The sequence below is a fragment of the Stegostoma tigrinum genome, chromosome 4 (assembly GCF_030684315.1).
Source record: "Stegostoma tigrinum isolate sSteTig4 chromosome 4, sSteTig4.hap1, whole genome shotgun sequence".
Lineage (NCBI taxonomy): Eukaryota > Metazoa > Chordata > Chondrichthyes > Orectolobiformes > Stegostomatidae > Stegostoma > Stegostoma tigrinum.
Window position 1 is genome coordinate 23,435,096 of NC_081357.1, and position 18,423 is coordinate 23,453,518.

An 18,423-nucleotide genomic window follows, 5' to 3' on the forward strand; every position below is an offset into this window, starting at 1 on the left:
TGATGTTAATTAATGAAATGTTTATCCTGCTCAGTTTATGATAGACTGGGAAAACAGACTAAGGGCTGTTAATTTTTGTTTTGACTTCAGCTCAGAAGAATCAGGAAATCAGTTCAAGAGAGAAGATTCCTCTTGGCAAAACGATCTACTTTTCCATTCGAGTGAACTGTCACTCTCACCAGAAGGGCTTTAGTTTGTAAACTCTCCAAGCTGAGAGAGTTTGGATATGAGTTTGCAAGTGGTCAGAACTTAAAAGTGATTTTGGCCAGGAGGACTGGAAAGAAGTCATCAAATTCTCTTGGCAGTCCCAGAAGGAAAAACTGGATGGCCAGGTAAAGTAAGAAAGTAGGGTTGGGATTGGAGCAGTGTTTCTCCAGGATTTGTGCAATTGGGAAGGACCTTGCTGGCAAACAGGTTGAAACTTTGGACCAAGTTGTCCGATTTTTGATTTGGTGTTTTTACAAGTGAACTTTTATGGCACTTGGTCTGCCATGGTTTGGAGTGAATCCTCTTGTACATTCATCTGCTGTTCACCTCATTCATTACACGGCATCCTTCTTCTGGAATCTTACAACAGGAGAGATGGCTGCCACTAGGCCCTTCTAGTGCTCGTACCTCTGGTCCCACGTTTGAAACCCAAGCTGTGCACACCTCAGGCACTGTAAGTTTGCATATTGCAGTGCTGAGCTGTTATCACACAGGATAGGGCACGGAAGTTAGCTCAGAAGAACCAGCCTTCAGCTTTATCCTGATGACTGGCAAAGGAGGCCATGCCACCAGGCTCAGCTAGCCTGAACCCAGATCATAGCCCGAGTTGGTGATGTAATCACGGTGAAACAGAATGCCCAGCAGTGCACAAAGAAGGCGAATGATATTCTGTGTTTGCAATGCTAAGTGCCACCATCTTCTCTCCGTCTCACACTCTGAGTCCGTGCTCACTCTAACTCTGACCCTGCACGCACCTCACATCAAGTCTATACAAGTTACCATTGCATGTATCAAGTCAGCTCAACAGCTCTCACACACCTCATCCTCCCACCCTGCCAACCCTTCCCACCCTCTGCACTTCCTTCTCACTCACTGGTGTCTCATCACCTGAGACGAACAGCTTTTTAACCAGTAAAGGAATAGAAGATTGAGGGAGGGAAAGGCAGGAAAGTGGAGCAAGCAAGTGGTCAGCTGTAATATGCTCTGACTTTCTTGTTGGGAATTGGATTCATTTAGCTCCTAGGGAAGGAGAGGAGAATTTGCAAGTGGTGATACACGAGGCATGATAGGCTTATAGTGAGATGGAAGTACAGGGCAGTAAGGTAGACAGAAAACTTGGGAAAATTTTGTCATGACAAGATTATGGAACTTTTTTAAAATTTCATTTTTTTCCTATCTCCCTCACCATTGCCTTCAGCTCCAGGGAGTGCAAAATCCTGCCCCTTTGGTTTACTGTTTGTTTCGAGACCTTTCCAAACTTCCATACACTATATCCATCTTTTCTGTTGTGGTTAAAAAAGAAAAAAACTTGTGCTCTTTTTAAAGGGCATTTATAGACTCAGGTGAAAATGTTTCAGTGACTAACCACCAAATTAACCAACTGCAAAAATCAACTTGATGATCTATCAGGTCAAGTTTCATTCTGTGATCTGACTTGTCCAGTATCATCACAGATGACACACCTGTCCCGTAGATGTGGGAGGCGGTGGCCAAGTGGTATTATCACTGGGCTGTTAATCTAGAGACCCAGATGACGTTCTGGGGACCTGGGTTTGAATCCTGTCATGGTAGATGGTGGAATTTGAAGTTAAAAAAAATGCCTGGAATTAATAATCTAATGATGACCATGAACTGATTGTTGGAAAAACTAATTCACTCATGTCCTTTTGGAAAGGAAACTGCCATCCTTACCTGGTCTGGCCTACATGTGACTCCAGACCCACAGAAAAATGGTTGACTCGCGACTGCTGTCTGGGCAATTAGGGATGGGAAATAAATGCTGCCTAGTTTAAAATTTGAGTCATAGAGTTGTATAGCACGGATACAGATCCTTTAGTCCAACTAGCCCATGCTGAACATAATCCCAAACTAAACTAGTCCCACCATGCCTGCTGTTGGCCCTTATCCCTCCAAACCTGTTCATATACTTATCCAAAGCCTTTTAAACATTGTAGTTGTACCCACATCCGCCACTTCCTCAGGAAGCTCGTTCCACACGCGAACCACTCCCTGTGTAAAAAAAAAATTGCTCCTCATGTCTTTTTTAAATCCCCCTCCTCTCACCTTAGAAATATGCCCGTGAGACTTGAAATCCGCCCCCCCCAAGGAAAAGGCAATTACCCATGGAATTCTCTCTTTAAAGCTAATTGTTCCTGTTCTTAACTCACTTCAACTTTAATGAGTAAAGTGAAGTTGTTTGTCCCCTCTGCAAGTTAGTGTAAAACTCCTTTTCATGGAAAATTATATTTCTTGTTTCCTGGATGTTGCATACCAAATTACGAACGATGGCATTTGTACAGTTGACGCTTATGTGCATTCAAAGTCTTGCTTCTTGAATAAAATTCATACTTGCATTTGTACTGCTAGAAATTGGTGCTTCGAAACAATTCCTGTACCCTCTACATTGTTGAATTGAGAGGAGAAGGCTTTAATTGTAGGAGTAGATTGAATAGCTTCTGATTTGGTGTTTGGAGCATGGATATTGGTCATCTATCATTACTGATGGATTGACTTACAGTTGTATTTTGATGCATTGGCCTCAGTCTTGCTTTGGGATCCCGTGAATGACTTTCTTCACGGGAATTAATCATCAGATTAGTACAAGTCCTTTGCTATTTTGAAACAAAACCATTGAATATCTTTGTGTAAATTAGCACATGATAAGCTGAACGCCATAAACCAGAATCAATGATGATTCCAACTTCAATGGAAGGCACATTAATCCACTGAGTTCTGCAGTATTTTGTAGTCACTTCAGATGTCTGCTTGCTTTTCATGTTATAAGAAATCTGATACAACTTCTGAGCTGCTAGGAATAAATGGTTTCTGCATTTCAGGGGGTTAAAAAAAAAAGCTTCTGGTTTGTTTTGGAGTTCTGAGGCAGTGGGACTTAGATTTCCTGAAGGTATTTGATAGAGTGCCACATCAAAGATTATTGCAGTTAACTAAAAGCTCATGGTATCGGGAATAAAGTATTGGCATTGTTTGAAGATTGTCTGGCCAACAGGAAGCGGAGAGAAGTTATAAATCAGTTTTTTTCTGGCGATCAAGATGTAACAAGTGGTGCCACAGGGATTGGTGGTTAGACCTCAACTGTTTAAAATTTGCATAAATGACTTGGATGAAGGCATGATTGTAAAATTGGCTGATGACGCAAAGATAGGTGAGAAAGTGAGTGCAGAAGACCATGAGGCTACAAAGGAATGTTGACAGGTTAAGTGAGTGGATGCAAATCTAGTAAATTGAGTAAAATGTGACAAAATGTGAAATTCTCCATTTTGACACGAAAAATCTAAATGGTAGGGCATTGCAGATCTCTGCACTGCAGAGGAATTGAGGTGTCTTAGTTCGTGAATTGCAAAAGATGAGTGTACAGATAAATCAAGTAATTAGGAGTGTGGTTAGGATGTTCATATTTATTGAGAGGGGAAGTGAATGTAAAAGCAGGGAGCTTATTTTTCAGTTATACCAAGCACTGCTGAGAGCACATTTGGAATGGTGTGCACAGTATTGGTCACCTTATTTAAGGAAGGATGTAAGTGTTTTGGAAACAAATCAGAGACGAATTGCATTGCTGGTAGATGTTATGGGCAGGCTGTTTTCTGAGGAAATGTCGGATAGGCTTGGCTTGTATTGCTGGAGTCTGGAAAAGTAAGAGGTGACTTGAATGAAACGAGTAAGATTGTGAGAGACCTTGATGGGGTGAATGTGGAGAGGTCATTTATAGGAGCATCTAGAACCAGAAGTCATCCCTTTTTAAAAAGATAGGGGCTTGCTCATTTAAGGCAGAGGTGGAGGATAAAATAACTTTCTCACTAAGGCTCGTGAGTCTTTGAAGTTCTCTTTCTCATAATGCAGTACAAGAAGTATCTGAATATTTCTAAGGCAACAGGGGATAGATCCTTGATAAGCGAGGGGGTGAAAGCTGATCAGGGTTAGGCTGGGATGTGGAGGAATCAGATCAGCCACAGTCTTATTGAATGATAGGACAGCCTGAAGGGGGCTGAGTGGCAGCTACCTGCTCCCAATTCATGTGAATTAGTCTTATTGAGTTGAGATCTGGTTTGGCCACAAACTTGCTGTGTCTCACCGGTGTGACAGGACAAGAAAAAGAATGTGCAATGTATGTAGAAGATTTGCTTTCTATGTCTCAATCTTAGTGTCCTTTAGGGAAGGAATCTGCCCTCTTTACCTGGTCAGGCCTACATGTAACACCAGACCCACAGCAACATGATTGATTCTAAACTGCCCTCAGGGCAACCTTGCCTCATCCAGTGAATGAATCATAGAATCCCCACAGTGTGGAAGCAGGCCATTCAGCCCATCGAGTCCACACTGATCCTCTGAAGGGCATCTTCCCCAACCACCCCCACCCCCCCCCCCCCGACCCTATTCCTGTAGCCCTGCATTTCCCATGGCTAAGCCACCTAACCTACACATCTTTGGACCATGGAGGAGACCAGAGCATTAGGAGGAAACCCCACACAGTCAGTCGTGGGAGGCTGGAATTGAACCCGGATCCCTGGCGCTATAAGGCAGCAGTGCTAACCACTGAGTCAGCATGTCATCTGAATTTAAAAAAAATAATTTGTGGTGATGAGGTTGAGTTGAGCAGTCTTCCCCAGAGTCAGCCCAAGACCTGCGAAGATCATTTAATGACCCATGTACTCTTAAACCTGTTATACGATGGCAGCAATACCGTGGAAAATAAACTGTTGAATTCCGGATGCAGCTGCCTAATACTGTTAATGGCCATGCTGGTTGTTGACTGAAGGCTTTTCTGTTCAGCCACCCTATGGCACTTTGCCAGTCTCACTGGATTCTGCACTAAGCCATTGGTCGACAGATTGAGGAATTTAAGTGTAAACATTTTGTTTGAGGTATGATTATTCTGGTTCATCAACAATGTTTGGCTGTCCTCAACAGCAGGTAGAAAATCCTCACTCAGTGGTGCTATTACCTGGCCTTCTGCATTCGTGTATAAATTTAATATCAACTCGGTTACCTCTGGAAAAGAATTATAGCCACACGGACACGTGTTAAGTCTGGAATTCAGCTGAGGGGTGAAAAGGTTAGAATGCAAATTTTGTTCTTTACTATCCAGCATCAAGCTAAAGGTCGCCCACAGCATTTCTGTTGGCACATTGCTTTTAGATGGAAGCCTGAACACAAACTTTACTTAGATAGAGAGCATCATGTTGGCTTCCCTTTGTTTTTATTTTGTTGTGAACAAGGGCGTTGCTGGCTGGCCGACATTGATTGCCCGTCTCCAGTTGCCCTAAAGATGCTGGTGACCTGTCTTCTTGAACTGTTGCAATCCTTGTGCTGTGTATAGACCCACAATGCTGTTGGGGCAGCAAGTTGAGGATTTTTACCCAGTGGCAGTGAAGGAACGGCAATATATTTCCAAATCAGGATGGTGAATGTCTTGGAGGGGAACCTGCAGTTGATGGTATTCCCGTGGATGTGCTGCCCTTGTCCTTTGAGATGGTGGTGGCCTGGGGTTTGGAAGGAGCACCCAAGGATCTTTAGCAAGTTTCTACAGTGCATCTTACAGATGGTGCAAAATGGTTACTGCAAGGAAAAACGGTATTAGCCAGTGTAACAGCTTTATTTAACAAGGGAAGGAGAGAAATAGTATCAGCCAGTTAGCTTAACATTGGTCATTGGGAAAATGTTAGACACTACTTTTGAAGGATGTAATAGCAGAGCATTTAGAAAACACATGATATAATCAAACAGAGTCAGCACAACTTCATGAGAGGAGATCATGCCTGTCAGTCTTAAAAAGAATTCTTTGAGAAGGTAGCAGACAGAATAAATAATGGGAAAGCAGTGGATGAATTGTATTTGAATTTTCAGAAGTTGTTTGATAAGGTACCACACATTAGGCTAATTAATAAGGTAATAGTGTTGGAGGTGGTATATCAGCATGGATACAGGATTGGCTAACTAATAGAAAACAAAGTTGAGGTAAGGGGGCCATTTTCAAGATAGCAGTCTATGACTAATGATATGCCTCAGGGATTGGTGCTGGGTGACAATTATTTACAATATGTATGAATGAGTTGGATGAGGAAAGTGAATGCACTATAGCCATATTTGTGGATGACTTAAGAGTAGGTGAGATGGCAAGAGGTAAGGATGATACAGAGTCTGCTGTGAGATATAACCAGGATAAGTGAGAGAGGAGAAACTTGGTAAATGGAATGTAATGTGGGGAAATGTGAGGTTATGTCCTTTTGGCTGGAAGAGTAGAAGAGGTGAATATTATGTAAATGGACAAATACTGCAGAATGCTGCAGAACACAAATCACCAGAAAACATCCAATTTCAGTGGGTTATCAGTAACGTATATGGAATAATTGACCTTTATTTGTAAGGGAAATGAGTATAAAGACAGGGAGGTTTTGCTTAAACTATACATGACACCAAACAGACCCCAACTGAAATATTGTAAACATTTTTGGGACGATTATCAGAGAAAAAGTATACTGTCGGTGGAAGCAATTCATGGGTGGCTTTCAGGGATGATCCAGGGTATGGAAGGCTGTCTTATGAAGAGTAAGTTGGACCTATAATGTTGGAATTTTGGAGAATGAATGTTGACCTCTTGAAACACAAGATTTTTGGGTGACTTGACTGGGTAGATGTGGAAAGGTTGTTTCTCCATGTGGGAGAGTCTTGGACCAGGCAGCATAACCTTGGCGTAACGGGGGTCACCCATTTAAGCCAGACATGAGGAGGAATTTCTTCTCAGAGGGTAGTGAATCTGTGGAATTGTTTACTGCAGAGGGCTGTCGAAGGTGAGCCATTTATTATGTTCAAGGCTGAGGCAGGTTTTTAATCAGTAGGGGAATCCAAGGTTATGGGGAAAAGGCAGGAACTGAAGTTGAAACCTGCATTCCGCATGGAGATGGCCTCAAGGCCCTCCGCTTCTTCCTGTCCCGCAGGCCCGACCAGGCCCCCTCCACCGACACTCTCATCCGCCTAGCGGAACTCGTCCTCACACTCAACAACTTCTCTTTTGACTCCTCCCACTTCCTACAGACTAAGGGGGTGGCCATGGGCACCCGCATGGGCCCCAGCTATGCCTGCCTCTTTGTAGGTTACGTGGAACAGTCCATCTTCCGCACCTACACAGGCCCCAAACCCCACCTCTTCCTCCGGTACATTGATGACTGTATCGGCGCCGCCTCTTGCTCCCCAGAGGAGCTCGAACAGTTCATCCACTTCACCAACACCTTCCACCCCAACCTTCAGTTCACCTGGGCCATCTCCAGCACATCCCTCACCTTCCTGGACCTCTCAGTCTCCATCTCAGGCAACCAGCTTGTAACTGATGTCCATTTCAAGCCCACTGACTCCCACAGCTACCTAGAATACACCTCCTCCCACCCACCCTCCTGCAAAAATTCCATCCCCTATTCCCAATTCCTCCGCCTCCGCCGCATCTGCTCCCACGATAAGACATTCCACTCCCGCACATCCCAGATGTCCAAGTTCTTTAAGGACCGCAACTTCCCCCCCCACGGTGATTGAGAACGCCCTTGACCGCGTCTCCCGCATTTCCCGCGACACATCCCTCACACCCCGCCCCCGCCACAACCGCCCCAAGAGGATCCCCCTCGTTCTCACACACCACCCTACCAACTTCCGGATACAACGCATTATCCTCCGACACTTCCGCCATTTACAATCCGACCCCACCACCCAAGACATTTTTCCATCCCCACCCCTGTCTGCTTTCCGGAGAGACCACTCTCTCCGTGACTCCCTTGTTCGCTCCACACTGCCCTCCAACCCCACCACACCCGGCACCTTCCCCTGCAACCGCAGGAAATGCTACACTTGTCCCCACACCTCCTCCCTCACCCCCATCCCAGGCCCCAAGATGACATTCCACATTAAGCAGAGGTTCACCTGCACATCTGCCAATGTGGTATACTGCATCCACTGTACCCGGTGCGGCTTTCTCTACATTGGGGAAACCAAGCGGAGGCTTGGGGACCGCTTTGCAGAACACCTCCGCTCAGTTCGCAACAAACAACTGCACCTCCCAGTCGCAAACCATTTCCACTCCCCCTCCCATTCTCTTGATGACATGTCCATCATGGGCCTCCTGCACTGCCACAATGATACCACCCGAAGGTTGCAGGAACAGCAACTCATATTCCGCCTGGGAACCCTGCAGCCATATGGTATCAATGTGGACTTCACCAGTTTCAAAATCTCCCCTTCCCCCACTGCATCCCTAAACCAGCCCAGTTCATCCCCTCCCCCCACTGCACCACACAACCAGCCCAGCTCCTCCCCCCCACCCACTGCATCCCAAAACCAGTCCAACCTGTCTCTGCCTCCCTAACCGGTTCTTCCTCTCACCCATCCCTTCCTCCCACCCCAAGCCGCACCCCCAGCTACCTACTAACCTCATCCCACCTCCTTGACCTGTCCGTCTTCCCTGGACTGACCTATCCCCTCCCTACCTCCCCACCTACACCCTCTCCACCTATCTTCTTTACTCTCCATCTTCGGTCCGCCTCCCCCTCTCTCCCTATTTATTCCAGTTCCCTCCCCCCATCCCCCTCTCTGATGAAGGGTCTAGGCCCGAAACGTCAGCTTTTGTGCTCCTGAGATGCTGCTTGGCCTGCTGTGTTCATCCAGCCTCACATTTTATTATCTTGGAATCTCCAGCATCTGCAGTTCCCATTATCTTTGAAATTGATCAAATTAGCCACAATCTCATTGAATAGTGGAGCAGCCTCAATGGGCTGAATGGCCTGTTTTTGCTCCTGCATCTTGACCAGGTCAGTTACTTCATGGTGAGTTAGCTGACACAAGGCAGATGTCAACAGGATCATTTGAAATAAGTCTCACTGTTGTCAGATCAGGGAAAGTTGGCAGAATTCCCACACTCAGTGGCAGAGCAGCGAACTCTGCCAGAGAGTGCACGGACAAGGAGCAAAAACAGGAGTTGCTGGAAAAGCTCAGCAGGTCTGGCAGCATCTGTGAAGAAACAAAAAATCAGATTTGACATTTCGGGTCCGGTGACCCTTCCTCAGAATTTCCTCAATACTGAATTTTTTTTCCTTCACAGATGGTGCCAGACCTGCTGAGCCTTTCCAGCAACTCCTGTTTTTGCCCCTGGTTTACAGCATCCGCAGTTCTTTCGGTTTTTATATAGTGCACAAGTGAGGTCAGGCACATCTTTAACCACCAGAGTGAAGAGTTAACCCACTGACAGGCAAGTGAATGGTGATGATGAGGTAGTGTTGAACTGCTCCAGTGCAATTCACAGCACCATGTACAGGGCGCTCATTGTGGGCGGGAGTGGGGAGAAGGAAATGTTGTTCAAAGAAGAGTTAGTAAAATCAGGAAAGGAATGCCCAGCCTCAAAGATGAAGCATCTGTCAGATACACAGCGGTTTTGATTGGTCCAACTAATCTTAGTATCAATCTGTTAACTGTTGGCAATAAATATCATTTAGTTTTTTGTTTCTCAAAGCATGAGAACTGCAATTGCTGTCAGTTGCTGGTAGGAGGCAGAGACTGATCTGAATGAAAAAAGAAGGCAAATGGCTTTTTTTCTCCAGAACTGAGCAGCGTCGCCGTTGTAGATGGGATGTGGGAAGTTACGCCTGAGACTTGAATTCACCTCTTTTACGTCCTGTAGCTGGAGTTGACCATTCATGGTGCACACCAGGGAGGATCGTAGCCCTTGGCATATCTTTTAAAATATTCTATAAACCAGGACAGCATTGCCTCGAGATGGTATAAATGACAAGTTGCTGATGGAAACATCACACTTAAACCAAACCCGCTTCAGTCTTCTGCGGTTTGCTTCTTGAGTACGAATTGATTACCTCAAATTGTTCCACCGCAAGTGACTACCAGTCAGCTGACTCATTCACCGCTGTCCTGTTCTGTTATTGAGTGAAGAGCCTCTCCTCCTCCACACAGATCTACTGCTGAGGGTACCCCGCTCCGAGGCTGGAAAGATAAAATGGAACACTCGCACCGTGTGTCGTGTTTTGCATTCCTGGCTGTGGTGAGAGGGTGGAGCTGGGAGGCCGGGATGGGGTGGGGATGGTGGTTGCAGGGGGTTAGTGTGGAAGAGGTAGAAGAGGCAGAAATCCTTCCTAGCTCCCATCTGAAAATAACACCGTTAGCCTTGGCTTTGGTTGAAGGCCTGGCGACAGGCTCGTGTGTAATGGATGGAATTGATCAATTGGCGAGGCCAGAAGGTTGTAGTGTGCCTAGTGGAGACGTGGGGCGCTGCCCTTCAAACTTACGTTGAGCCTGTTAGGAGGATGTACCAGGCCGAATGAAGGAGAGCTTCTTGTTTAAGACATGAGTCCGGAGGGGATGCTTGTGAGAGGCGGTGAGAATCAGTCAGAGATCAGTCTACAGGGATCAGATACAAGGCAGCACTAATGGTGAAGGCTGTCTGACTCTCAAACTGCCTGCCCAACACCCAGAGGGGACCAGGTCACCTCGGAACATAATCTCCTCTGTCTCCCAATCCCGGCTCGATTACAGAACTGGGATCTAGCAATTGATTCTCAGACTCCATTGATTGGATCAAATGATCCCTCATGTGGTACAAGGATCTAAACTCTTGATGGGAATTGTACTGTGTAGTCAGCTTAAAAGAGCCATGCGAAAGCATGCTTCCCGTTAGGCCTTAGGCCAAGTGCTTTGCTGCCATGCTTGATGTTCTGACCACATTAGGGTGTAACGCTCTCAATTCCTCCAAACCGGTGTGGGCTTTGTGAGTTGTTGTTGGGGCATCTGACTGATGCTTTGTCTTTGAGGCTGGGCTTTCCTTTCCTGATTTTACTAACTCTTCCTCAAACAACATTTCTTTCCCTTCACCCCCCGCAACGAGCCTCCTGCACGTGGTGCTGTGAATTGCACTGGAGCAGTTCTACACTACCTCATCACCAACACCCGCTCACCTGTCAGTGGGTTAGCTGACTGCTATGGTGGTTAAAGATGAGCCTGACCTTATCTGTGCCCTCTCTGGCAGAGTTCGCGGCTTTGCAGTCGGGTGTGGGAATTCTGGCAGCTTTCCCTGACCTTACAACAGAGCAGCTAATTCCATATGACCCTGTGAAATGCTGCCTCGTGTCAGCTAATATTTGCATGTTGATCTTGCTCAGAGAGGAAATGGCTGACTCGCATTCTAACACACTCCTTATGTTGTGTGCCTATATTTTGACACATTGTTTGGTAGTAAATACACTTAGTGTGTTGAAGTTTTGTACCGTCATGAAAGGAAAGAATCGCTTCATTTCTAGAATGAATGACTTGCTAAGCATGTTAACAATTCTCCTGTCCCCAGACATTTTGGCACCAATAAGCAATTTTTGGTCTTTACAATTTTGGAGAGAGAGAGGAGCTCAATAATACACCACTCAGAATTGATGTAGACCACCTCAGAGTTTGCCACCATCAGCCCTTCTCCTAATGCCTTGATTATTCGTTGCATCAACACAGAATGTTGCATTTGCAGCCATTTCCCACCCAGGTAATGAGTAATAATTTCATTCTGTCGGTTTCACTGTGGGTCTTAGAGACTTTTATTGAGAATGCCTGGTTGCAGATCGCGAGCGGTGCCAGGCCTAGTGGCAGTGAAGTTCCTGTCAAATTACCACAGGATCTTTCTGCAGAGTGTGGTTTTTAAACTGGTGATTCTTCAGTTGTCAGCCTTTGTTCCCATCTTCAGTGCATCTGTGTTTTCAACTTCACTCTGCAGCGGGTGAATGCAGTGAGGTGTTTAAATTCACACCAGCGGAGTATAAATGCCACGGGATGAAAAGGATGGGGGAGTTAAGGGTGGTGGTGGGAGGAATGATATGCAAACTGTGTACTTTGCGGGCTTCTCCCCATGATTAAAATCCAGTCAGAGGTGGCAGCTCGGAGATGATGTCTCTCCCATTTCGACAGAAAGGCACTCATCTGTGGCGGTAAATAAGCACCTCTGTAATCAGCATAACTTGATATTTGACAACCCGAACAAAGATTGCTTCAAGCTTCTTAGTTCCTGTACCTTTTAATATTCAGTCACATCTACTCCTTGGCTCCCCGCTGACTCAATCATGGAGCCTTCCTGTCATCTTTTGTAGTTGCTACTGTGAACCTCCATTGACTTTGTGAATTATTTTTCTTTTTGAACGCTCACATCTCGTAAGTGAGGCTAGCATTTATAGTCCATCTCCAACTGCCCTTGAGAAGACCGTGGTGAGCTGCCTGCTTGAACCACTGCAATCCCTGGGCACACAGATACTGACAGCACTGCTAATATGGAAGTTTGAACATTTTAATCAGGACCAAGATAGTGTGTGACTTTCAACACACTCACCACAAAAAGTCAGTGATATATTGACATGAGACAGTAGGAACTGCAGATGCTGGAGAATCTGAGATAACAAGGTGTAGGGCTGTTTTCTGAAGAAGGGTCTAGGCCCGAAACGTCAGCTTTCCTGCTCCTCTGATGCTACTTGGCCTGCTGTGTTCATCCAGCTCGACACCTTGTTATCTCTGATACATCGACATGTTTGTTTACTTTGAACGTTCTTCCGGTATACCTTCGAATTTGTGATTTGTATAATGAATCATGTTTTAAAGTGAATTGAATTTATTACCTCCGCTTTTGTTTTACGTGAGGCAGTTTTTCCATACATGTTTTAACCTTGCCTCCGCCTCCATTCTGTTGAATTTCCTTCTCTCAGTGACATTTGCTTTGTTTTTAATCTCCCTTGATTCATTTACAAAGTTGGATAATATTCATAGTACTGTACAGAAGAGATTTCTCCCATTTCACTGGGTGTAGACTTCTTATTGCTTTATCTCGCTGCACTTTGAGAATTGCGCATTTGAAACCGTGGGTTTTACTTTTCTCCTGCTTCCTTCAGCAATTTTCCAGACCCTTCCCCACTTTTGGAGCTGCATCTCCCATTATGTCTGGCCATTCTGTTAAACTATGTCTGACTGCCTTGCATTCCCCCTCCTTCCCATTTGTCAGATCTCTTCGGTTTTTATTGCCAGCCACTGATTCTGAAATTGGACAGCTGGTGCCCAAGTAAAAGTGGCAAATCATATTGAGAACAAAAGTGGGCCCAGAGCGATTCACCCTCTTGATTTCTGTCAATGCCCTGGTCTGCTTTTACTTTGTCATGGCCAGACAGCACCATCACCGGCCCTGGATATGCCCTGTCCCACCGGCAGGACCGACCCAGCAGAGGGGGTAGCACAGTGGTACACAGTTGGGAGCGAGTTGCTCTGGGAGTCCTCAACATTAACTCCCCACCCCATGAAGTGTTATTGCATCCATTCAAACATAGGCAAGGAAATCTCTGGCTGATTACCACATCCCGTCCTCCCTCAGCTGATGAATCAGTACTCCTCCATGTTGAGCAACACTTCGAGGAAGTACTGAGGATGGCAAGGACACAAAATGTACTCTGGGTGGGGAACTTCAGTGTCCACTCAGCAGCAGTGCTATTGATTTGAGCTGGTTGGGTTCTAAAGGACGTAGCTGCTAGGCTGGGTTTGTGGCAGGTAGTGAGGGAACCAACAAGAGGGAAAAACATACTTGATCTCATTCTTACCAATCTGCCAGCTGCAGTTGTATGTGTCCATGACAGTATCAGTAAGAGTGGCCATCGCCAGTCCTTGTGGAGACAGGGTCCTGCCTTCACATTGAGAACAACCTCCAGCGTGTTGTGTGGCACTATCACTGTGATTAAATGGGACAGATTTTGCACAGATCTAGGAACTCAAGACTGGGCATCTATGAGGCACTCTAACATGGCCTGGAATATCGCCCACTTAATCAGTGGAGAATGCAGGAAGGTATTGCAGGATCTGCATCAGGCATACCTTAAAAAAAAGATCAACCTGATGAAGCTACCAAACAGGATTACATGCACAGCAAACAGTATAAGCAGCAACTGATCGACAGAGCTAAGGGATCCCACAACCAACATATCAGATCTAAGTTCTGCAGTCCTGCCACATCCAATCGTGAATGGTGGTGGACAATTAAAAGTCTCACTGGAGGAGGAGGTTGCACAAACATCCCCATCCTCAATGATGGAAGAGCCCAGCACATCAGTGCAAAAGATAATGCTGAAGCATTCACAGCAATCTTCAGCCAGAAGGGCTGAGTGGATGATCCATCGCGACCTCCTCCAGTGGTTCCCACTATTATAGTTTTCAGCCAATTCAGTTCATTCCATGAGATATCAAGAAATGGTTGAAGGCACTGGATACTGCAAAGCCTGTGGGCCTCAACAGCATTCTAGCAATATTACTGAAGACTTTGTGCTCCAGAACTTGCCAACACCCCTCAACTACACATCCCCCCCCCCCTCCCCGGCCAAACGTTTCCAGTACAATTACAACACTGCTATCTACCCGACAGTGTAGAAAATTACCCAAATTACATAAAAAGCAGGACAAATCCAACCCGGCCAATTGCCGCCCCATCAGTCTCCTCTCGATCATCTGTAAAGTGCTGGAAGGTATCATCAACAGTGATATCAAGCAGCACCTGCTCAGCTATAACCTGCTCAGTGACGCTCAGTTTGGGTTCCATCAGGGCCATTCGGCTCCTGACCTCATTACAGCCTCGGTTCAAACATCGACAAAAGAGACGAATCCCAGAGGTGAGGTGAGAGTGACAGGCCTTAATATTAAGGCTGCATTCGACTGAGTGTGGCATCCAGGGGGCCTTTGCAAAACTGGAATCAATGTGTATCAGAGGAAAACTCTCCTCCAGTTGGAGTCATGCCTGACACATAGGAAAATATGTTAAAGGTCAGTCATCTTAGCTTCAGGACACCTCTGCAGGAGTCCCTCGGGGTAGTGTCCTCAGCCCAACCATCTTCATTTGCTTCATCAATGACCTTCCGTCCATCATAAGATCAGAAGTGGGGATGTTTGCTGGCGATTGCATAATGTTCAGTACCATTTGCAACTCCTCAGATACTGAAGTAGCCCATGTTCAAATGCAACAAGATCTGGACAATATCCAGGCTCGGGCTGACAAGAGTCAGAGTGAATATGAAACATTCGAGAAGTGGAGTGAGCCCCCACCCCCCCAGCAAGTGAATAGAACAAACCTGAGTCTGAGTGAGCTTTATTCAACAAGCATTCAATAGAATCCCATTGGAGAATTGATGCTTGTGCTTGTTTGTTTTCTGTAAAAGTTGGGCGAATGTTGTCTGGAGCCAGGAGCTGAGCTGCAACGTGTTATAGACCATCTTGCTCCAGAACAAACATCCTGATGAATCAGTCAAGAAAAATTCTATGATTTGGCAGAGGTTTAGAATCAGAGCCATACAGCATGGAATCAGACCCTTCAGTCTAACTTGGCCATGCTGACCAAGTTTCCAAGCTAAACTAGTCCCATTTTCCTGTGTTTGGCCCGTTTTCTTCTAAATCTTTCCTATTCATGTACCCAACCAAATATTTCTAAAGTATTGTAACGGGGGAGGTAATGGCCTAGTGGTATTATCACTGGACTGTTAAATCAGAGACCCAGACAGTGTTCTGGGGACCCAGGTTCAAATCCCGCCACGGCAGATGGTGGAATTTGAATTTGATAAAAATACCTGGAAATAAGGATCGAATGATGACCATGAGCCCATTGTCAATTGTCGGGAAAAACCCACCTGGTTCACTAATGTCCTTAAGGGAAAGAAGTGGCCATCCTTACCTGGTCTGGCCTACATGTAACTCCAGACCCACAGCAATGTGGTTGACTCTTAATTGCTTTCTGGGCAATTAGCGATGCCCTCAATCCCCTGAATGAATAAACAACCTACATTTACCACTGCCTCTGGCAGTTCATTCCACACATGAGCCACCCTCTGTGCCAAGAAGTTACCCCTCAGGTCCCTTTTAAATTGTTCTCCTCTCACCTTAAAAGTGTGCCCTCTAGTTTTGAACGTCCCTAACCAAAGGGAAAGACATTTGCTATTCACCTTATCTATGACCCTCATGATTTTGTAAACCTGTTTGTTTTCTGGTTTATCATTTCGTTGGCTGGTCATAATTATTCAGTGTTGAAATCAATGGGATCAGACACGAGTTATTGGCCTGACAGAATGTGAGTAGGATCATTACTTTGAGAGTTTTTCTTGCGAATATACTGTGAAGTTGATTTATGGGAATCTTTGCCGTGATCTGGTTTTACTGGTGTAGTATAATTGCATCAAAACCTGACTTGTGATAACTGTATTTCAGGTAGAGTTTGCATCGCTATCTGTTCATCTTGAAAATAGTGATCAAAATAATGTTGTTCATCAAATCATGCAGCACAGGAAGAGGCCTTGCAACTTACACTGCCTGTGCTAGCTCATTGAAAGAGCTAGCCCAATTATACCCACTCAGCTGCCCTTTCCCCTCCCGACCACCACCATCCCCCAGCAGCCCGATAAATATCTGTTTCTCAGATATCTATCCAGTTTGCTTTTGAAAGCTGCTGCTGAAATTGAGACAACGCATTCCAGATAACTGCAGCAGGCTGTGTTTTTTGTTTAAGAGCCGATGACCGGATGTTTGAAATCGGGGATATAATGAACATAGAACATAGGTTTGTAAATTTGCAGACGACACTAAGGTCGGTGGAGTTGTGGATAGTGACGAAGGATGCTGTAGGTTGCAGAGAGACATAGATAAGCTGCAGAGCTGGGCTGAGAGGTGGCAAATAGAGTTTAATGCAGACAAGTGTGAGGTGATGCACTTTGGTAGGAGTAACCAGAAGGCAGAGTACTGGGCTAATGCTAAGATTTTTAGTAGTATAGATGAGCAGAGAGATCTCGGTGTCCATGTACATAGATCCTTGCAAGTTGCCACCCAGATTGACAGGGCTGTTAAGAAGGCATACAGTGTTTTAGCTTTTATTAATAGAAGGATCGAGTTCCGGAACCAAGAGGTTATGCTGCAGCTGTACAAAACTCTGGTGCGGCCGCACTTGGAGTATTGTGTACAGTTCTGGTCACTGCATTATAAGAAGGATGTGGAAGCTTTGTAAAGGGTGCAGAGGAGATTTACTAGGATGTTGCCTGGTATGGAGGGAAGGTCTTAAAACGAAAGGCTGAGGGACTTGAGGCTGTTTTCGTTAGAGAGAAGAAGGTTGAGAGGTGACTTAATTGAAACATATAAAATAATCAGAGGGTTAGATAGGGTGGATAGGGAGAGCCTTTTTCCAAGGATGGTGACGGCAAGCACAAGGGGGCATAGCTTTAAATTGAGGGGTGAAAGATATAGGACAGATGTCAGAGGTTGTTTCTTTATTCAGAGAATAGAAAGGGAATGGAACGCTTTGCCTGCAATGGTAGTAGATTCGCCAACTTTAGGTACATTTAAGTCGTCATTGGATAAACATATGGATGTACATGGAATAGTGTGGGTTAGATGGGCTTGAGATCGGTATGACAGGTCGGCACAACATCGCGGGCCAAAGGGCCTGTACTGTGCTGTAATGTCATCCCTGCTTCTGTAATTTCTTGTTCATTGAATTATCCTTTTATATCACTGTAACCTCAGTTACTGTAGCTCTCAAAGTTGAAATGGACGTTGGGAACAAATTCACTTTGACCAAAGCAACAGCATCTGCTAAATTGGATTAGACTCCTCTTGTTGGATTGCATGCTGGAGACAAAGTGACCTGACGGGGATGCTTAAAGACTCTATCGAGTCCTAAACAACTAACAACAAATTCAACCATTTTTAGAACCAGCTTCCTCAATACTACCTGTGGGTTTTGCCAGTACTGTTGCCAGTACACAGAGAATACTCGACTGTCATTGCTAACAATGTTCTTATTTCAAGATTCTTCCCCTTGCATTGTAAACATAAATTGGGATACATGCATAGAACTCTTGGATACTAGGCAGGTAATGAAGATTTCCAGAGATTTATGAAGGTTGTATTATAAATCTATAGTTTAGCACAAACGCCAGCTTCCATCTTACCCCTTTGGACCCTTTCTCTGTCCAGAAGCCAGCAGCTCAATGCCAAAGAATCCAGTTCTTATTCTGAGGTAGTTTTGAATGAACCTGTTCAGAGGTGTTATTACACATCTCTGAATCAGGTGGGACTTGAACCTGAGCATCTTGACTCAGAGGTGGGGACACTTCCACTGTGCTGCAAGAGGCCCCAGAGCCGCAGGAGCAGGCAGATAGAGGACCATTGTCTTTCAGA

General features: G+C 45.4%; 1 protein-coding gene across 4 annotated transcripts in view; it reads left to right on the forward strand.

Annotated features, from left to right (window-relative positions):
• The window catches only part of LOC125452372 (tyrosine-protein kinase Fyn), a 286,773-nt gene that overhangs the window by 65,153 nt on the left and 203,197 nt on the right, over positions 1–18,423 (forward strand). The window contains exon 2 of one of the 4 annotated variants that reach the window (XM_059645211.1): positions 91–332. The exons of the other annotated variants lie outside the window; for them this stretch is intronic. The gene's annotated coding sequence lies outside the window, so the exon portion shown is untranslated. The remainder of the gene's footprint in view (positions 1–90; positions 333–18,423) is intronic. 4 annotated transcript variants of the gene reach the window in all.